This window comes from Eubalaena glacialis, chromosome 5 (genome assembly GCF_028564815.1).
Source record: "Eubalaena glacialis isolate mEubGla1 chromosome 5, mEubGla1.1.hap2.+ XY, whole genome shotgun sequence".
NCBI classification, from domain to species: domain Eukaryota; kingdom Metazoa; phylum Chordata; class Mammalia; order Artiodactyla; family Balaenidae; genus Eubalaena; species Eubalaena glacialis.
The window spans coordinates 145,084,304-145,107,843 of NC_083720.1; the positions used below are offsets into that span (position 1 = coordinate 145,084,304).

At 35.3% G+C, this 23,540-nt stretch overlaps 1 long non-coding RNA gene across 1 annotated transcript; it reads left to right on the forward strand.

Moving 5' to 3' along the window:
• Positions 1 to 528: 528 nt before the first annotated feature.
• On the forward strand, positions 529 to 23,151 carry LOC133092419 (uncharacterized). Its single transcript, XR_009701051.1, has 3 exons — positions 529 to 583; positions 2,246 to 2,390; positions 23,104 to 23,151. It is a non-coding gene; the product is annotated as an uncharacterized LOC133092419 (long non-coding RNA).
• Positions 23,152 to 23,540: the final 389 nt, after the last annotated feature.

Here is a 23,540-nt window from a genome sequence, read left to right on the forward strand (position 1 = left end):
GGATTTTAGAGGGGAATCCTCTCCAGAAGCTAAGCCCAGATGACTGGGTCAAAATACTCACTGCATGAGCTGTCTTTGATCTGGGAGCTACACAGACACCAAGGATTCTTCCCATGGAGCAGATGTGGTAGCAAGACTACTAAGGTGAAAGCATGTCACTGTCCTTGTCACTGGGCTACCATATCCCAGGTTTACAAATCGATCTAATTCTAAGCCCATGGGCTGAGGGGATGGAAAGCAGAGGATGTGGAGAGGCATCGCTTACCCAGCAACTGAGGAAATCCTTAATTTCCAGAGGAGAATATCCAGTTTAGAGGGCTGAAAAAAGTTGAGGTGGCAGAAGGAGGAGAGAAGTAACGTCAACACTGATGTTCTCTGAATTTATGTCTCTCTATTACTTAAGGGAGATAAACTGTATTAAAAATAATGTTTATCAACATAAAACCAAAGGAGTCTTTAGAAGCAGATTCACCAGTAGAAACTTTTCCGTGTATATAATTTCCTTATCTTTGTTTCTATTTCCAAATGTGATCAATGAGGTCTTAACGGAAAATGATCTCAGGATTTCTCATCTTCATATGAGGTAAATTTCATGTTTGAATACTTGTTTTGTTCTGATTGCAATATTTTTTTAAAAATATTTAACCCAGTTAATGGTTCATTTGTTGATGTCTATGAATTACATCTATCAAAGTGATTTTTTTCCATTGGACATTTGAGTTCTTCTATTGTGATTGTCCCTAGGCATCTATGTGTTTGTAGGCATTTCATTAAAATAAATAGAACTTGACACATTTTTTAGAGAGATCATCAGTTAAATCATCTATAAAAATAGTATATTGATAAAATCTGAAACTATAACAATAAATCTGTGAATCATATAAATAGATCTAATTATAACAATAGAAGAACTATAACAAAATTGTAATAGTACTCTTTACTATTTAGATATATAGTAAAAATAGACAATGCTAGTAAAATAATCTAAACCATATTAAACCAGTACTTAAGCAGGTTGGAAACTGGTCTTGCCATCTGTCAATTTCTATACTGGCAGTTTCACAAATGAGATGTCTTTTTAACAAAACATCACAGCAGGAGATACAGACATGTGAATTGTAATTAAAATGTGAAAAATGCATTTCCTAGCCTTTGTCACTTATATAAAGCTTCTCTTATATTGTGAAATTCTACCCTTAGGAAGTTACACAAAGTGGAAATAATGTTTATTTTGCCAAATCTATACATTGTTGACCATAATTTTAACTTAAGTAATGAATGGATATGCTATCATAAATTGAATTGTGGTTTCCTTATGTCTTGTTCACACAGTAATGAGAGTCAATTATTTTTTAATCATCCAAATGTAGAAGGTGAAGAGGAATAATTTGTATATTTCTATTCAGTCTAGATCTGCTAAGGACTAATATTATTGCTTTATATTTACTTACCATTATATTCTGTATATAAAAACAACATTGAATTTTATTCACTTTCTGGGAAAAAATAAACCTAAATGAGTGCTTAATTCTGTAATGAAAAAGTTGCCTAAATATTATATAATATTTATTATATAATATTTAATGTTTTGCTGGTTTCATAGTATTTACATAAAATACAAACCAAAATATGCAATGTAGGAGATGTAACATTGGTTAATGCTACATATTGCTATATATTAATTGCTATATATTGAACAAGTGTTCAAGAAATCAGTGGTAGCATAAATCAAGTTAACAACATAGTTTAAACTTAAAATAAGACATTAGCACTCAAATAGATCTTAGTTTTTATTTTCACTCTCCATAACATCTTGAATATTTTCTAGAAATTTAAAGTTAGCATGTGTTCTTGACATTTGTCATTATGGGACTTATATATCCAAACACATTCACATCCCTGACTTACCTTTGGTGCAATGATGCTTTTCTTTGTACTGTTATCACTTACAAGTTTCCTTCAAATGTTAACATTTTAACAAACAAAATGGGTATTGAGATAGGAGTGAGTCATTAAATCACTATGAAATTATATGTTTCAAATACAAACTGTTCCATCTCATTTTTATGTACTTCTTACAGTACGACGTTGAAACTGTTGTGATGGAGTGGTAAGGATTATGTCCCTTCCTCTTAAAACTGAGCAGACTTTTGTGACTGCCACCACTAGAATATGGTGAAAACGATGTTGTATAATTTCCTAGCCTAGGTCATAAAATTGCCATTTACTTTATCCTTGTTCCCAGGGACTGTTGCTCATAGAAGCTAATCACCTGCTGTACAGAAGCCATGCAAACTATGGAAAGGCCCACATGGAGAGGAACTGATGCCTTTATCCCTCAGCACCATCTGACAGACTCCACATAAAACCAGCACCAATTTGCCAGCCATGTAAGTGAGCCATTTTGGTAATAGATCTCCAGCTCCAAATCTATCTACTCCAGCCAGCCATGTGGAGCAGAAACAAGCTGTATTAATTGTTATTGCTGCATACCAAATTACTGCAAACACAGTGGCTTAAAATAAGTAGCAATTTATTAGATCACAGTTTTGCAGGCCAGAATTCTGGCAAGGTGTGGCTAGTTCTCTGCTCATTATCACAAGCCTGAAATCAAGGTGTTAGCCAGACTGAGTTCTCATCTAGGGGTTCTGCGGCACAAATCAGCTTCCCAGCTCTTTCTTGTTGTTGACAGAGTTCAGTTTCTTGCAGTTATACAGCTGAGATCTCTTTTTCTTTTACGTGTGCCTCCCTCCATCTTCAAGCCAGCAACAGCAGCTTATATCCTAATGCTTCAAATCTTTAACTTTTTCTGCCGACTGGAGAAAACGCTCCCACTAGACTATAAGCCAATGGTGGGCCCATGACTTATTTGCTCATCGTATCAGGGCCTAGTAGAAGCAAAATAATGTGTCCTCAAGTGACACAAGGGGTGGTGCATATGACTGACATTTTATTCTCTTTATCATTTCCTGAAAATTATGTGTCATGGAGCCTTATTGTTCATTATTCCTTCAGGAGCCTTTATTTTCCTCCAAACCACTCTCAGTCTTTCATATGTTATCTTTCTTCTGACTTGACTTTAAAAATGAAGGTTGCAGGCTTCACTGTAGCCACTCAACCAAGTACTATTCAGTCATATGAAGCAGTGTGGTGAGCTTTGATGCAGCACCACAGCAGGTTGTCTTAGTCCGTTCAGCTGTTGTAATAAAATACAATAGACTAGGTGGCTTATAAACAACAGGAATTTATTGCTCATAGTTCTGGAGACTGGGAAGTCCAAGATCAAGGAACCAGTATAGTCATGTTCTGGTGAGAGGTCTCTTCCTGATTCAGAATCAGTGCCTTCTAACTGTATCCTCTCATGGTGGAAGCAGCAAGGGATTTCTGTGGGGTCTCCTTTATAAGAACACTAATTTCATTCATGAGGGTGGACCCTCATGACCTAAGCACCTCCAAAAGCCCCAACTCCTAATACTATTACATTGGGCATTAGGATTTCAACATGTGAATTTTGGGAGAACACAAATGTTCAGACCATAGCAAAGGTCAAGACTGTGGAAGATACAAGAAACCTCAGAATAAACTCAACTGTCCCCAAGAGCTTTAACTGATGTTGGGAATGAGATAAAGTACTTTGTATCACCATATTTACCTTTTGGACTCATTAATAAATATTTATTAGTTAATTAGTTTTCTCCTTATATTGTTTTCTCCATATATTGTAGCATGTTTTTGGGTGGAAGTTCCAGCCAATAGAATGTCACATCTCTGAAATATAACATGAGATTTTGGTCATCAGATGTTTATGGTACAAGGTTGGATCATAGGAAGTAAATACTGAACAATAATCTGAAAGGATAAAAATAAAAGAGGGGAGAAAAGCAAAACTCGTCATGAAATAACTCCACAAGTAGTCCTGAATGGAGAGAATTCCTACATAAATAAATCACAATCATTTATGTAGTCATGCATCAACAAGTGATAATATTGATTTTTTTTTTTCTAGAAAACCAAGATAAAAAATGACAGGCCGAGAGTCAGTTTAGGCATACTGAAGGAGCATTTCACTAACGGGATACATGAGAATAATTTGAAAATCTAGATAAACCGTGCTAATTTCTCACCAATCTTGTGTTCTTTAGTATCTATAAAACATCTTTACTTAGAATCATAGGAAAGTAAATGTGAAGGGATTTTAGTCATTCAGCAGATTTGTATTGCAGATGTTAAACAAACTAAATATTAGGGATACCAAAATTGAGGGGAAATTCTTGCAATTAAGATAGTCATAGAAACAAATAATTAGAATACAATGTACTGTGGAACAAAAAGGGTATAGCAGATCCATCGCCTGACCCTAAACATGGTCCTAAAGTAAATCGCTTGAGGAAATTGGATCCCAAAGAGTACAGGTGGGGAATTTTGAAGTGTGTCCATATTTCATTGGAGATCAAAGAAGCCTAACTAAAAGAATTGTGGGCTGACTCACACGATAACTTCTTTTTGAAAGGGCTATTTTATCTTGAAGATTATGAGTTTGGAGGAACTAAGGTGATTGGTAGTGGAAAGAATCAGAACATGTGAAACTCCTTAAAAATTTATTGACTTAAATAACTTTGTGTTACACATAATTTTAAAAAACCCTTTACACTTAAAAAAAAAAAAGGGGGTATAAAAGCAGTTACTCCTTGCTTTCAAGGAAATAACAGTCCAACAATAGATATATTACAGCAAATGATTCCAATAGTTAATTCTCAGTCCTCGTTTTACTTTGGTAGATTTTGGATTGGAGTGACTTTGTACTGTGTTGATGTAGCTAAAACTGGAATTGTATTTTCCAGAATTCCCTTCCTGATATGGTTCTGCACTAAGGTTGGCCGAAAGAGAAGTCTTCATGAGACTTGGAAGGACGAAATGAGGCAGCAGCTATGTTGTGCTCTGAGGAACAGTGTAGGGGACCAGGGGGTCTTGCAGTTCATGCTCCTTGATCTGCTACCTCACCTTGTTTAGTGTGGGGCAACAGCTGCCCCTGCAGCTCCCTCAGCTCCTGCCAGATCTCCTTTACCCTCTCAGAGTGTGTGCGTACAAGTTTGTGGGAGGTCCATTGTAAAGGTTCCTTCTGCATATCACTATCTGCATATCCCTTGTAATGCTGAAATTGGAGGTAGCAAGAGACAGATGTAGGCAGAGTTGGTCCTTTAGGGGTACACTTTATACAGTTTGTCTTAGCTGATGTGGGTAGAGATTGTCTTTTGGAAATCCAGTTTATCCTGAGGATTCCAGTCTGTTCCAGCTGACCACCAATCCACACAGCTTTTCTTCCCAACTACCAGTTCTCAGTGACTTTAAGTCCACCATTAGAGCAGCGGCAACAGACTTCCATAGACTTCTGCCCAACTCCCACAGTTGCGTAAGGTCTGATCCCTATAATAATTCCCTTATCCCATATCACTCGTATTGGTTCTGCCTTTCTGTTGGGACTCACACTTACATGAATATATTTTGTAGAAAAAAACCAAAGGAGTTCTGAGGACTAGATGTAGATGGTGAGGAAAGAGAAGAGTCAGAGTGACTAAATCTTAAATTAACATGATAATTTTAGTCATTTCCTTCCATTTGAAACATTTCTTCCATTTGGCTTCTGGGACGCCACAGTCCCCTGTTTTTCTTCAACTCACCTCGATGACCTCTGCATTTGGAATGTTCCAAGACACAAGACGTAAACTTTTGTATTCTCTTTATACTCATTTCTTTGGTGATCTCACTTAGGCTCAGAGTTTTAGTACCATCTGAATGCTTATGACATCCACGTTTGTATCTCTAGCCCTGAACTCCTAACCCATGTCTGACTTTCAACTTGACATCTCTGCTCGTTTACAGAAGCATCTCAAGCTTAAAAATATACAAAGCCTCTGAATTCTTCTGAAAACATGTTCTGTATGCAGTCCTCCCCATCATGGTCAATGGCAACTTCTATTCTTGCAATTGTTTGTGTTGAAGACCTTTGGGTCATTCCTAGTTTCTCTTTTTCTCTTACAATGCGCATCTAACATGTCAGCAAATCCTGCTGACTTTATGTTCACATTATATAGAGTATTCCAACCACGTCTCAAAACTTTCACTATATAACCCAGTTTAAGCCACCATCATCTTTCACCTAGGTAACTGTGATAGCCTTCTGATCTCTACCTTACCTTTGTCCCTCATATTCTCAAAACAGTGGGCAGAACTGGCATGTTAAAGTCTAAGTCAGATCACGCCACTGTTCTGCTCAAAATCCTACAATGGCATCCCATCTCACGGAGAGTAAAAGTTGTTAAAATGGCCTATAGGCCCTGCATATCATAATCCCCCTCACCGTGACCCCGTACCACCACCACTATTTGCTGTTGCATTTCTCTCTGTGGATTCTCTTCCTGGATACATGCAGGAGAACTTCCTTACTTTCTTTCAAACTTTGCTCAAATGTCACTTCATTGAAGCCTTCTCTGCCATTGCATCTAAAATAGTAACTCCACTCCACACACATGCTCACATCCATTTCTGAGCCCCCTTGCCAGCTTTATTTTTCCTTAGCATTTATCTCTAAAACAATGCATACTGTATGTACTTATTTTTGCTTATTGTCTGTTTTCCCCACTAAAATAAAAGATAATGAGGACAGGGGTGTTTCTGTTTCCCCACTCCCCCCACCCCTCCCATCCCCCTGTACCTAGAGAGGTACGTTGTTTATAGTGACCCTTAATAAATATTTGTTAAATGAAGAATAAGTCATAGAATAAAAGCATGATAGAAACACATACAAGAAGTAAAACAGGAGACAGAGAGGGTTTCAACACTACCTTCACTCACTATTCTGAAAAACAAAAACAGATACTTGTCATTTTATAAAAACTTTTAAAAGATTTTGTGTGGGATGTTTTCTAATTAATCTCAGTACTTATGAGGCATGTGATAATTGAGAAATGTGTGTTCACAGTAATTCTAAAAGCAGATGGCATTCATTCATTTATTCATTCAGTCCACAAATGTTTATTGAGTGTCTATTATGTGCCAGCAGCTAATACAAAGGTGAATTATGAAATATTCACAAACTTTAATTAAACAGTGGCAATATGCTAAGCAGAGTACTAAACCATGGATATAGAGAAATAAAAGTTATAGTTCAAAGAGCTGAGAATATATTAGGAAAGACAAATAAATAAATAAACAATTACGAAACTGTGTGAAAGGGCTACAGTAGGTGCAAAATAGGAGGTTTTGTATTATATAACATAGGTATAAATAATCCAAATTTAAAGGGTGGATTTTCAAGGAAGGATTCCTGTCAAATGTTAATATCTGGCCTGAGTTCTAAAAAATATATCTTGCTTAAGTATATAAACTTTGTTAGGCAATGGCGGCAAAATAATTATTCCATTCTTTGTGTTTAATAAATATTTGCTAATTTTCTAGTATTCAAATAACCTTTCATTTGGGGGTATTATTTTAATAAACATTAAATGTATGAAACTATCTTTACACATTTTATTTTTTATTTTTATTACTAATTTAAAATAAGATTGAGCACTCAGAAGTCTTAAATGTTTTTCCAGATTCATATGGACATTATGGAAAATATTTATGCCACCTATATATTTCAGAGTCTCTGCTCATGGAACATAACACAGTAGATATATATATTCCTTTCCTGAGAACCATAAAAATGAAAACTTACAGTTCTATCATTTCTTTTTAATCTTGAGACTTGACAGGTGAAAAAAAACCACATAATTTTCTAGTCAATTTCTAACTGATTTACTTTTGTGTTTAGTTGACATCAAAACATTATTTTTTTGGTTTTGAAATTGTATGTTCAAGTAAAATGCCTAAATAAAGAAGAGAATGTACTGTCTTGCAGAAGCAGTGTATGTTGGAAAAGTTAAGTTATATGTTTGGTGCAAACCCTGGGGCTACTACTTAGCGGAGATACCAATTAGAAGCAGACAATCCGCAAGTTTAAATTGAATCATGATTCTTCCTGAACTCGAGTAGTTATGCTACTGTACGTATTTCACTCAATATTTTTATGTCATAAATTTTTTTAGGCAGTTCTATTTTTATCCATATCCTGCATAAAACAACAGCCTCAAAATAGGCCAGGGTGTTATTGACTGTTTAAAGCAAGCACACACTTGGGAAATTTCTTCTCGAAAAATCCATCTAAAGAAAGATAGGTGTTTGAACTTTTTGATATTTAGATGTCAAGTTATAAAATCTCTAAGGGTCTATATCCTTTATATATAAACATATATGAGCATTGACTATAAACAATGAGCATCTGCTTAAATGTGATTCATATCTAAATTTTTAAGGATTATGCGTTAACTTAGGTCTTTTAGAAATACAACTTGATAAAATCTGATCATACCGCTATATCATTAGGTTACCTATAAAAAAAGCACTCTTTATAATTATAATGTCCAGATTAATGCTATTTATCTGGACATTAATGTATCTGGGCATTTATTAATGTGTTATTTGTAATAACGTGACTCACCTGCTCTTCCAATTCAGGGCATGAGACTGATTCCTATGTTATCTGTTCAATTTGGTATTTTTCTTCTGATGAAGGCACATCTGTGTTCACTGTGTTAATGTTCAATGTTCTCCTAGGAGAAGTAGAGCCTAGACGATTAACTACTTCTTGAAAAATATTTTTTAAAGGGAAGCATAAGTGCTGAAGCATGTAGAATGTACTACCACATTAAAAAAATGTTCATTAACAAAAATAAATTAAAAATGAGAGTGGTTTTACATCTCCAGAGCAATAACAAGTTATGCCTCAAGAGGCTGCAAGAATTTATGTCCCTAAATGTTGTTCCATTTCGCACTCTATGAAACCTGTAGAATCATATTAGTACATTTAACAGTTTGTGAGACAGCTCTCACTAAAGGTGTTTTTTTCCCCTTAACTTAACATTTTTAAGGTATTGTAGGTATGTAACTCAGGTAACGGCAGGTATTTAAATTTTTTGCAGAATATATAGCAGTATACAAATACGTCTATATAATACTTTTCAGAGGAAAGGATTTCTTGATTTTAAAAATATGTTTAGAAAATGTTTTTAAATATAAATAAAATATTTTCCTTTGTTTTCTATACTTTCAATAACTTACTCTCTCCTCTTCCTCCTGCTACCCTTCTTTCTTCTTCTTGTTACTATTCCTCCCACTCCTATTTCTTTCTCTTCTTTATTATCATCGTAAGGACTACCTTCAACTGAGGCCTTACTCACATGGTGGATATTGCGTTATTTCTTCAAATATCTTAACCATAATGAATATATTTTGCAGTAAAATCAACCACAAATGAAATCAATCCACCCTTATTAATTCCTTTACTGAGTTAAGCATGTAACTCTATTTGTAAGAATTAAGCTGCCAGTTGATGAGTACCTTATTTCCACATCTGAAAGCCTGCCTCCAAATTCTTAGACCAGTTTCCCACACGATAATATGATATAATAGACAGAGTTTTTCAGGGAATATATGCTGATTAGGCAGCATTCTAATGCCATCATGGAAATAGAGCCACCATTTGAATTATTTCCTTTCACATTCTTCTGTATTCACAGACTACTTCAGCCTTGGTTAAAAGAGAAAAATTATGATTAGATAGTGCACATCTCTACTTCAACAAAACAAAACAATAACCAAAACTAAAAGGTGGGGGGAAGTTATGTACCCTGTTGCTTAAACAGAGGGCATATTTTATGAAAAACTAAAAATATGGCCCTACTGTGTAAAAAAAGGAAACATATATAGACATAATATCCAAGAAGAGGCCATAAAATGCAGTGATTAAGTTCACTACATTGCAGGTTCCACAGAACTGGCATCCAATCCTTGCTTCACTTTTTATCAGCAGAGCAACTTTGGGTGAGTTACTTAACCTCATTAGTCCTCAGTTTCCACGTATATAAAATGACAGTAGTGTTTACTATCATTGGGTTTCTGAAGGAATTAAATAAGAGGGCATGGAAATGTTTAGCACAGTACCTAAACAAGTATTCAGTATATGATATCTATTGTTATTAATATGCACCAAAGCTAAACTGTTAAATCAGTGAATATATAAATTTCTCTAATGTATTGTGCAACTAAATATATGTCAGAATAACTCTAAATTACCCTCTCTAGTAGAAACAAGTGTTGAAAAACACAAATTACATTTTTTGTAATTTGCCACAATATAGCTAGCTTTAGTTTCTAAACATAACATCTGTTAAGAAGTAACGTTTCCAAGTATTCAACAAATATTTACTGAACACCTAGGGTTTGTCAATCACTATTCTAAGACCGGACTGGAGATAAAAGAGTAGACAAGGAAGGTAGGATTCTTGCTTTCGTAGAGTTTACATTCCAGTCAGTAGAAGAATGGGGTAGGGCAGGAAAGCAGAAAGATAACAAATGGATAAACAAATACATAAGATAATTTCATGGAATGATCAATGCTATGAGGACAAGAGAGGAAAGTGATGCTCAGTGTAGGATTGGGTGACTTCTTTGGTTTGGGTGTGTCAGGACAGGACTGTCTTTTTTTTTTTTTTTTTTTTTAATTTATATATTTATGGCTGTGCCGGGTCTTCGTTTCTGTGCCAGGGCTTTCTCTAGTTGCGGCAAGCGGGGGCCACTCTTCATCGCGGTGCGCGGGCCTCTCACTATCGCGGCCTCTCTTGTTGCGGAGCACAGGCTCCAGACGCGCAGACTCAGTAGTTGTGGCTCACGGGCCTAGTTGCTCCGTGGCATGTGGAATCTTCCCAGACCAGGGCTCGAACCCGTGTCCCCTGAATTGGCAGGCAGATTCTCAACCACTGCGCCACCATGGTGGGGCCCTGGACAGGGCTGTTTTTGAAAGTATATTTAAATTGTGGTCTGAGTGACAGGAAGAGCCAGCTGCAACTAGTTCAGAGACCCTACAGTGGAAACCAGTCTGCTATATTTGTATGTAGGAGGAACAGAAACTAAGCCAATGTGTTTGGAGCTTAGTGGTCTAGGGGAAGAATAATGCTTAAACATTTTATTTTATGCTTCCATATGTCTTCCCTTTTCTGGTTCATTGACTGCTTTCTATTTAACTGACATATTTATTCTTGATGTTAAAACAAAAACATATTCTTTTAATCCAAGATATTTCCAATATCCCAGAATATGCCCACCATATTCTGGGACATCATTAGCAAAATTAAAAATTCAACACAATTTATATGTCAGAGGCAGGGAGGGGATTATTCCTGGGTTTTTATAAAGGCTAAAAAATATTGGTCCATAGAGACTTAGAGAGTTTGTGTGAAAACGAATAATTCTCTATCTCAGTCGTAAGTTTCAGTGAGTCTACTTCCATCTGCAGTAACAGAAGTAGGAAGTGGGGGAAATGAAGAACACAGAATTGTAGTACCCTCGCCCCACCAGCATGCAATTCATTTAGCATTGCACCGCTGTACTGAAGCTTTTACTGCCAGGGGTCTCTGAGCAAATCATTTCCATTTCTAGTCTGTTCTAATAACCCCTTTGCTGATTCAGCTACCTGAATGTAAATATCATAGAAATGACTGGGAAATAAAAGCTAATTTGAAACACTGAAAAGGGATCTAAAAGAAAATGCTCCCTACATACGCTTTCATTTTCATAACTCTTTGTTTAAAAATCTGCTTATCATAGATGAAGTCTTTTGATTGTATTTGAAGCCAATAGAAGAAATATAATTCTTTTTTCACGTATCACTATATGTTGCTTAAAGCTCCCTATGTTAAATGACAGCTATTTCACCCATACTAACACAATACATATAGAATATTAAAACAGCCACAGTGGATTCCGTAGCATTGCGGTCAAAGTCCTTCATTGCCTGTTTAATATAAGTCTTAGTGGGTTGTCTTGAGGTACAAATGAAATCTTGTACTATTTATTTGTTACACACAGGAGGTGTTTTTCTCTGCCTGAGCTTCTGTTCAGTCCTATATTCTCTCTACATATTCAGCCCCCCTCCCAACCCCCACTAGCCTTTTAATACTACTAGCTGTTGAATTTAAAGGCTGGCCTCCAGGGGAAAAAATCCTTTGTGTGATCTGTATGATGACAATATTAAAGTAAAAAAGCGAACGAGCAGTGTAGTTTTTTGAAATTCATTCCAAATAATATTAGTGATGTAGTTTGAATGTTACTACATTCATATCTAAAATGCAAGATTATCTTAGAAATATGATTATTACAAATTACTTTTAAGCTTCATAATTATATATTTCAAAGCTGATCTGAGTAGGTTTAAAAGGCTATAAATTGCAGAGAAGTAAACAGCTGCCTTCAGAAAGAATTTGTAATTAACAAACCATCATAGTATTTAGTTGAAATTCCATCACAATTAAAGCTAAAATATTAAAATACATTTTAAAATATAAGGGCTTAAAGAAGAGATGTTCATGATGAAAACATAGGCTGAATTTGTGGCTACTACAATAAATGATGAACGCTGACTTATGCCAGAATAAATTGTATCACTGAGAGTACAAGTGGAATTTTTAGCGGTTGTTATTATTATTATTGCAATACATACATGACGTCAGTTCATCCTTTTCCAGTCTGGTATAAATGTGTGCACATTTTTAAAAAGCAGCAAGTTCACTTTCATATCAAGTTTCCAAAACTCTTTTTGCATTTGTGCTAGTGACTCAGGATGAACTTAAATAGGACCTGTTTAACAATCAACAACATCTTGTCTGGTTCCTAGAAGGCATGTAGACAGCTCAGTACGTGTGTATATGTGTGTGTGGGTGTGTGTGGAGAAGAAGCTGATCATTTACATTTGACTCACTTTTTGCCTTTAGCAGAAGATAATTGCAGCTATTTATAAGGATGGCAATATTAATAGTTGCCATAAATATCTATTTCTGCATTTCTTTCTAAATATATATGTAAGTGCTTTTCTCTGTTTTATGTCACTTAAAATTTGCTTTACAGAATTTATAATCTAGCATAAGCACTGCAAAGGAAAGCAACCATTTCTTCTAGGGTTTTTTGCCTCCTTTTCCCAGACAGAGGCTTCACAGAGCATAGTAGGGCTAAAAATTGAGAAACGACAGGTGGAGTATATGTTTTAGTTAAAACAGGATACTTGATTGAGAAAAAAGAGCTAGCATATGTTATTCCATTAAATCTTCACAGCAGCCAGGTATAAGAGATATTAAGAAGGTTAAGAAATCTATGGAAGCAAGATTCAAATTCAGAAGATGTAGCCTTCTGCTAAATTTCGATGGGGCTCAAGTAACATTAAAGTTTAGTGAGTTAAAGAGAGGTGAAAAGGAAAACATCTGAGGTGAAACTGAGGTTGGTTCATAGCATTGTCAATTGACAATATTTCTCATTCAATCATGCTGTAGTAAATTTGTATAAAAATGCAAAGGCCAGAAATTTCATTAGGCTAATTACATAAGTAATATACAGTTAGCAACCAAGTGTTTATTGTAAAGAAATTATTAACCCTGGAGCAAAAATACTGTGTTTCTAGTTGGTTTTTTTTCTAGTTTAATAAGTGTTAATGGTAAACATATCATGAAGCTCTTTTGATTCTTTAGTGTTTTAATTTATGAAAGATGTATGCATGGCATAAATATTAAGTAGGGAAGTTATCTAAATATACATTTTAAAGAAGACAAAGGAGACCTGCTTTTCCATTCAGTGTCATAGTTTTCCTTTAAATCAGAAAAGGATAAACTTAAAAATAACCTCTTTTTCACTGATCTGAACATCAGGAAACAGGGGTTTTGGTTAGAAAGAATGATAATTGTAGAGCCTCAGTCAATCCTGAAAGCTGCTCTTCTTCTATTATCAGTATTCCACCTAATTTCAGCAGTCAGAATAAAGTATGGGTAAAGTGACCTTGAATACTGTATCTGACTATCCTTATTTGGAACGTTTACCAAACTCGACAAATTTTACAAAACTGTACTGCTGTGCACTTTGAATGGAAAAATTAGAGATTTCAAAGCAGATAAAAGTGCTTTTCAGATCTCAATCAGTTCCCTTATCTCTCTTCCAGCCCATCTCTCACTGCCAGGCCCATTCACTATCACATTATCTTTCTTTGTTTTCTTGGTCTCCTTGGATCTCTCTCTGTCTCTCTCTCTCTTAATTACAATCAAGACATTTAGTTTTATAAGGTTTTGTAAAACATCACAGTTTCCCCACTTTGCTACTTTTAACTTCCTCTGTATTCCCTCTTACTTTTTCCTAAATGGTGTATAAACATAAATACTAAAAAGGAACTAAATTGTAAGGGAACAGGAGCTACCCTAAAAAAAAAAAAAAAAATTAACTATAACATTCACCGGAGCTGAGGACACTGCAAACTAGGGATCCTGTTCAAAGGAGCAGGAAAATTTTCAGCTAGTTATTTTCTAGAGATCTTCTAACCTAACAGTCCCTAGAAGGTATAACACCCCCTCCACTATTGTGCACTGATGGGTTTCATGGTAGAAAGTCCCAGGCTAGCTTTAATGTTAACCCCACTCTTCCGGGTCCTCTATTATTCCCACATTATGCCCTAACCTAACCTTCCTTCTATTGAGAACTCTGAGTTATCACCTCTGGATAAAAATGTAACCTAGATTTGTGGAGAATCATATCTATTCACTCAAGCTGTGCTTTTTAGTAACCATTTTTTTAAATTGAAGTATAGTTAATTTACAATGTTGTGTTAGTTTCAGGTGTACAGCAGGGTGATTCAATCATACATGTATGTATATATCTCTATTCTTTTTCAGATTCTTTTCAATTATAGATTATTATAAAATATTGAATATAGCTCCCTGTGCTGTACAGTAGGTCCTTGTTTATCTATTTTATATATACTTGTGTGTATATGTTAATCCCTAACTCCTAATTTATCTCTCTCCCTGACCCCTGCTATCCACTTTGGTAACCACAAGTTTGTTTTCTATGTCTGTGAGTCTGTTTATGTTTTGTAAATAAGTTCATTTTTTTAGATTTCACATAGAAGTGGTATCATATGATATTTGTCTTTCTCTGTCAGACTTACTTCACTTAATATGATAATCTCTAGGTCCATTTGTGTTGCTGCACAAATTTTAATTTTATTCTTTTTTATGGCTGAGAAATATTCCATTTTATGTATATACCACATCTTCTTTATCCATTTATCTGTCAATGGACATTTAGGTTGTTTTCATGTCTTGGCTATTGTAAATAGTGATGCTATGAACATTGGGGTGCATATATCTTTTTGAGTTAGAGTTTTCTCTGGACATATGACCAGGAATGGGATTCTTGATCATATGGTAACTCTATTTTTAGTTTTTTAAGGAACCTCTATACAGTGGCTGTACCAATTTACATTCCCTCCAACAGTGTAGGAGGGTTCCTTTTCTCCACACCCTCTCCCACATTTATTATTTGTGGACTTTTTAATGATGGCCATTCTGACTAGTGTGAGGTGATACCTCATTGTAGTTTTGACTTGCATTTCTCTAATAATTAGTGATATTGAGCATCTTTTCATGTGCCTATTGGCCATCTGTATGTCTTCTTTAAAGAAATGTCTATTTAGGTCTTCTGTCCATCTTTTGATTGGGTTGTTTGTTTGTTTGATATTAAGCTGTATGAACTGTTTGTATATTTTGGAAATTAATCCCTTGTCGGTAGCATCATTTGCAAATATTTTCTCCCAGTCCGTAAGTTGTCTTTTTGTTTTGTTTATGGTTTCCTTTGCTGTGCAAAAGCTTTTAAGTTTAATGAGGTCCCATTTGTTTATTTTTGCTTTTATTTCCGTTACTCTAGGAGACAGATCCAAAAAATATTGCTGCAACTCATGTAAAAGAGTGTTCTACCTATGTTTTCCTCTAGGAGTTTTACAGCATTCGATCTTACGTTTAGGTCTTTAATCCATTTTGAGTTTATTTTTGTATGTGGTGTTAGAGAATGTTCTAATTTCATTCTTTTTCATGTAACTGTCCAGTTTTCCCAGCACCACTTTAAAAAGAATGTTGCAGGGAATAAGGTCAATTGCTTTATTCCAAAATTTCAAATATTTGGGCAAGTAAATGGCAATGGAACATTGCTCCTGCATTCTCCAAATACACTTCTCCTGATTTAAAAGGTTGATATAGTCTACGTGTTTGCCCAGCTCAAAATCCCTGATATTATTCTAATGAATCCTTCTTCCTGATATTCTCTACTTAACTGATTAACAAGAGGTAGTTATTCTCTTTTAATGTATTCTCTCTGAATATTGTAATTTCTATTTAATCTCTCTTTAATGCATTTGTTGCTTTCTATTCCAATAGCAATTACCTTCATCCAGGCCACCATCACAGCTAGCACAAATTTCTGCCACACCCCCCTAACTAGTGTCTCACAGCAGCCTGCCCCCATTCCAATCCATCTTCCAATCTGTAGCTAATTTAGTTTTATAAAATGCAAATCTAATCATATCATTCCATGATTAAAACCATATAAATGCTTCCCATAAAAGTAGTCTAAAGTCCAAACTTCTCAGGGTAGCATAGAAGACCTTTACCATTGGCCTCGGATTAGTACTATAGCCTCATTGTTCATCACTCTCCCAGAATTTTGTACTCTTTACCCTCATTCTACCAACTGATAATTCCACCAACTACTTATAGTTCTTCTCTGACTTCCAAGCCTTTGCACACGCTGCTCACTCAACCTTAAAAACTCTTTACCACCTTTCCCCATCCTCTCATCAGACCAAACTGCACTACACTATACGCACTGCTAAACACACACACACCACTACCGCCTTCTACCTGGCTCCCAATTTTGTTTCAGATCATCACATAACACATCCAAAAGCATCCCTCTGACTCTTCCAAGCCTGGTTAGATGGCCCTTCTAAGCTGCATCCAACGTACTACCCTTAAATATCTCTTGACATTTGCTGGTTATCGTTTTTTATCCTTCCCATTAGACAATAAGTTCTTTGAGAGCAGGAACTGTGCTTTCTCACCTTTCCAATTCTAGAGTTTGGCTTGTTCTCAGAACATAGTGAATGTTCAGTAGATATGGGTTAAATGGATACCTATGTTGATGTCTGTGTGTTCCTGAGATAGAGCTTCATCAAAGAGTGCCTGGAACTCTTCTCTGGCCAAATTAATGCCTATCCCTGTTAGGTTTAACTTAATTAGCATACCTAGTTACCAATGCCGTTACAATGTTGTTTCTTCTTGGGTGTTTTTTGAAGAATTTCTATGAGAAAATGGGAAGAGTAAATGAGGAAAAGGTAGCTGTTTCTGCCTAGAAATTCTATTATCTTTTTTTATTCCGTTGATTTTTAATGTAGGTTTGTAACTTATTTCTACAGAATTTGTGCCATCATTCCAAACTATTCAGATTACTTTTTTTAAATTTTATTAATTTATTTATTTTAAATTTTTGGCTGTGTTGGGTCTTCGTTGCTGTGCACGGGCTTTCTCTAGCTGTGGTGAGCGGGGGCTACTCTTCGTTGCGGTGCGCGGGCTTCTCATTGCGGTGGCTTCTCTTGTTGCGGAGCACGGGCTCTAGGCATGCTGGCTTCAGTAATTGTGGCACGCAGACTCAGTAGTTGTGGCTCACGGGCTCTGGAGCACAGGCTCAGTAGTTGTGGCGCACGGGCTTAGTTGCTCTGCGGCATGTGGGATCTTCCTGGACCAGGGATTGAACCCGTGTCCCCTGCATTGGCAGGTGGATTCTTAACCACTGCACCACCAGGGAAGTCCCCAGATTACTTTGACCATAGGTATTCTAATTTAGATAAGACTTAATCCCAGTTTTGTATCATCTATAATTTGATAAAATTTTCATATCTTTGTGTGCTACTGAGCACTTGGTGTGTTTGGCAGGTACTTTGAAATGGGTCCTTTCAATATTATTGGTATAAGAGTGAAAAAGCCAAATAAAGGCAAAATCAAAAATTTGTGCCATAGAACTAAGACCAACTAAGCCCTCCAAGTTGATGTTATCTATTAACACATTTGGATAAAATTTCCAAACCAGATTCACATGGGGTATCCATCTAGCACCTTGCTGAAATCAAACTCATTAAGTCTATGACAATTTTCTGATAGGTGGAGACACAGAAGAACCTGTTAGTCCTGTGTTTCTTCTTTTCGGTGAACAAATTTCACCTTCTATTAATGATTGTTATTGAAAATGTCATTTCTTTTCCCCCAGTACACTGCATGATTTTGTAGTCTCTCATAGATTTTCATGAGTGATATAAGAATCAGTTGTGACCATCTCATCATTAGGGAGCAGCAAACTATCATTATAAAGACAAATTTGGATAATTTCCAGAAATGAACTGATGGTCAGAAATTCACAGACTTTGATGCAAACTTTACGTTTTTACAGGTGATACTAATGACATGCGGGCAAGAGGAAAAAAATGAAATTGAGTATACAATAAGTAAACTTTTTGAAGTTGTTTGTCTGAAACATTTTAAATGAATCCTGGATATCTAAGAGAAAACTCAATTCTCTTAAATCTCTAAAAACTATTTCCTAGGTGTATAGCTTTCCTATGTATTAGGGTGTTAGGACTAGAGTTTTAAGAGAGTAAAATCTACTCAGAACAATACTTAGAAACTTTTCCTGATTGCCTAGGTTAAAATACATGTCCTTACTCTGTATATACTTTGTGTTTCAATAATGCCCTGGACATATCTCTGACATTGTGTTTCTAAATTGTATTACTACATACATCTTTTTATATTTCTGTTTTGCTCATGAGACTGTGAGAATTTTGTAGAAAGGCTATCTGTTATTCATCTTTATATCCCTAGTGACTATCTTTATGCCTGGCACATATTTGATGCACAATAAATTTTTATTGAAAGAATGAATGAACATTTTCCATAAAGCTGGAGGCAATTTTTTATTTGTTAGACAATAGAAGTTTCAGTCTTAGGGAAAGAAAAGTGTGAAGCAACTTTGGTAGTGCTGGGCAATTCATTAAAGATAACTAAAACGGTGATCATGTAGCAGCATGATTATATCCTCCTTTGCATTATTTTCTATTAATTTTATGTGTGTAAATGTTATCTTCTAAAAATGTATTCTTGATTTTTGCAATAATCTCCTTACTGATTTCCCTTCTCTGTCTTTGGCAGTTTATTTACAACAAAGCAATCATGTCAAAATGTAGGTCAAGCAATATCACTCCTCTGCTCACAACCCTGCAATGGTTTCCTAATGAAGAATAAGGTCTGCCATATCTGGCCCCTCTCACTTCTCTGACCTCATCGACCTTTTATCTCCTTCTATCCTCTTAGCTCACCCTGCTCTACCATGCTGATGCCATGCTGGTGCAGTCCTGCCTCAGGGCATTTGTCTCTCCATCAGGGAGACTCCTCCTCTAGAAATCATGTGTCTGGCATCCTCACCTCCATCAAGTCTTTGTTAAATGCCATCTTTCCAGTGAAGATTTTCTTACACCCTGTTTGTATCACCATCAACCCCTGAGATCCTGCCCTGTACACAGGCACTTTCCTTACCCTCTTGCCTCTCTTTCTTACCCTTTATCACTAACATGCTATATATTTTACTTATTTTTCTTATTGTTATCTCATCATGAGGGAAGGGACCTCAAGGTTTTGGGGTTTTTTTGTTTTTTTTCCCACTGTTAAAAATTCCAGACCTAGCACAGTGTCTGGAATTTGATAGACATTAAAAAAAATTGTTGAACTAGTGAAAAAATGAATACTTGATAGCAGATACATTTTAGTTTTCTGTATTGTGTTTTCTGATGGCACTTTTATTTCTATATTTAAACATACCTTCAAAAAATGACATACATATTTGATATATAAAGGAAATTTCTTTTGTACATGAAATTTAAATACTAAAACTAAAATTTCCAAGAGACTATCTTTTGCAAGGCAAATAGGAATAAAATATTCCTATTTTATTCACAGCCAAAGAAAACAGTTTTCTTTTTAATGGTGTTAATCCTAAAAAGTGCCTCTGTGTAATAGATGAACATTTTCTTTTTGAAACAGATTTTCAATATGGACCACCAGAGGGTTAAAACCATTAATAGTGAAATATCTATCTTTAAAACTACTTCACAGAGTATAATATGCACCAAGAACTTTACAAAAAGAGCACCAGCATTGTTAATTTTTGTTTTTAACTGACAAATAATATATCATGCTAAACACTAAAATGTAAGTCAATGTCAAAGCAATGATGAATGCCTTTTTAAATTTAATCCATTTCCCAAGACACAAAATGATTTTCCAGCTTATCATAGATTTCACGTGTGACATGAAAATCAGCTGTGATCACCACATCATTAGATAGAAGACCACAAACTGGCAGCCGACAAACCAAGCTGATGACTTCCAAAGACTCGGGAAAGAAAGATTTAACTTCTCTCTGGCCCAAGCACCCCTCTGGCCAGAGGTTAAAAACAAAAAGATTGTAACTGAGCAAAGCATGATGGACTTCCTAAAACAGTCCAAAGATTTTGTTTTGTTTTGAAAATGAATTGATAAGGAAAAATATGTTAGTAGCAAGGGTTGGAGTCAAGCTAGTCATTTGTTTTCAGGTCTTCATGCCTTTTTAAAGTTTTTTTATACCTTCTTCATAATGAAAACAAGATGTGCATTCCTTACGAATAGCTAATCTTACCCTGTGACCTCAACCTGGTCAACAACCAAACTTTCTACCCTTGGCCAAATAAATGCAAACCCTTTCAGAACAAATATGCCTTTGAGTCAGGAAGACCTTTCACATTACTGTGCAGAGTTATTTGATGCTCGCACAGCTGAATATTTGTCATCAGTGCAGTAGGTTAACCCTTGTCCTGCTCCTTCAGATAATGGCAGTGTTGAAGTAATTTGATCCAACACTTTGCTAAACCACTTAGTTTAGCTCAGACCCCCTAGATGATCAGCATATTGCTTGGATCACATATAAAGTTGATATAAAGCACATATAAGGGTGCTATTTTCCAGGCCCAGAGATAACACAGATCAGGAAAATGGAACAATATGTGTAGGCGTTGTACTTAACTACACTGAAGTAGTTTTTAGTGTGGTGTATGACAATGACTTTTATGTTTTTGTATCATATATAAATATATAATATTTTATATATTTTATATAAATATATGTCATGGTGACTATTCATTTCTCTCCTTAAATATTAATGTTTTTATTTAAACTATCATTTTATTGTATTTCCTTTATACCTATTTGTTTCCCTTTTGTTTTTGAGAGAGAGAGAGAGTCTAAAGCTAGTACTCTGGAATCCACCTGAATTTCAGACATATTATAGAAGCTGAAATTTGATGAGCTACCAGAAAATCATATTTATATAGAGGAAAAAACTTCAAAATATAAAATCAGTTTCAGTTAAGAAAGTGTCATTTTTTGAGTACTGGAAAAAGTCTTTCTTTATTCTGTTTCTTAACGTAGCAGTTATGAATAATCACCATCCTCATATATCTCCATCTCCTCCTCTGCCCTGCTGCAATTCAGATTATGACCAGCACTAGATATCATTTTGAATAAAATAAAACCCACAACCATGCTAAGGTGCCTGGGAAAAAATTCTCTTAATTATAAACCCTGTAGGAGAAATATGCCAGGTAGTTGGTGTTTTTAGAAAAATCCTACTTATTACATTAGTGAATTCTTGGATGTATTTGAAGAAGGCGACAATAGGCTAGAATGGGTTGACCTTCTGGGATCCTCTTAATTGGAAGAATGAGAGTAATATTTCTGGAGAAATAAAATGTTGAAGGAAATGGTTTGCTCTTCATCTAAGGAGCAATTCTAAGTAAGGTTGCAGGAAGAAATAATAAAGATTTTTACACATTTGGTTTTAATCTAATTTTTTACTGAGCTCACATAACCTCAGGGATCAAAGAGGGAACACCACAAAACATTTTCTTATGTGCTATCAAACTATGTATGAAAACTGAAATTGATTCTTTTAAAAAATATATAAAAAGTGCACCTGCTTCCTCTGCCATCCAAATCCCACCGTTCAAATCATTGCCTGTCTACTGTTGTCAGATATTTATCTTTATTATGATGACTAAGAGCAACAGCCACACTTTTCTTTCATGTTGAAACATTAACCCTTGTGCTCTGATTTTTTGATAAGATCATTTGTGTCTATATTCTTCTTCCGCATCTCCTATTTGAACTGAATTTGTTTTTCTGTTGGTGGCTTCTAGCCTTCTTAATACAAATTCTGGCAAACAAGGACAGTTTAACACTATTCATATGTCCTTCTAAGCAGATACATTTGGGTATGTAAATATGAAGGTCATTCATCTGAAAGAGACAGGTGACTTTTCCATTCTGTTTATGAGGGTGAGTCCAGCTTATTTCAGATTCTTGCTTCAGGAATTTAGAGTACTTTTAGAGCACAAAAGGAGCTTTAATATCCTTGGAAGATAGCTTTGGTTAGACCATCTTGCTCATAGCAATGATATTGAATAATCTCCATGATTCATCTCTACCATTCACTGAAGAACAAGACATATTGGTTTTATGTCAATATTTGCTTCTGTGAAATGATTGTTTTGTAGCCTAGTTCCTTCAGAATTTTATCCTTAGTATTCATAAAAACTACCTGATAGTGATGTCCATTTCCTCACACTCCATAAAAATCTATAAATCATTTCTGGCACCTCTTTGCCCTCAAATTAATGCCTTTTTTCTTCATGTGGATTTAGATCAATAGCGATATAGAGAGAGCAACTCCTCCAATCTAAATACTTTGTGTTTGTAATGCACAATTAACCTGTAAATTACACTGAGATTTGAAAATAAAGACAAGATATTTGCCAATTTTCCCCACTGGTAATAAAATCAGTCTTTTTCGTGTATCACTACAAACAGACCAGTCATTATAGCATTTCATGAATGTCATAAAAATATTTTTTCAAGTTTACAATGAGCGGAAAGAGTTCATCTTTTAAATTTGGGATAACACAGTAATAAAGTAAAAATTAAAATAAATAATAAATAACACTGCAAAAGCTAATTGTGCATTGTTCCAGTTTCTATTTATTGTTTTCTTACTTTCAAAAAGTAGGCTGGCAATGATTTCTTGGATATGATACCAAAGGCACAGGCAACAGAAGAAAGAATTGATAAATTGGACTTCATCAAATTTAAAACATCTGTACACCAAAGAACACTATCAAGAGGATGAGAAGATGACCCACAGAATGAGAGAAAATATTTGCCAATCATATATCTGATAAAAGATTAATATGAAGACTATAAAAAGAACACCTACAACTCAACAACAAAAAGCAAACAACCCAATTCAAAAATAGGCAAAGGATTTGAATAGACATTTCTCCAGAGAAGATACACAAATGATCAATAGGTACATGAAAAGATGCTTACCAGTGTTAATCATTAGGGGAATGCAAATCAAAATCACAATGAGATACCAGTTCACACCCATTAGGATGGCTATAATTAAAAAACAAGCAAACAGGGCTTCCCTGGTGGCGCAGT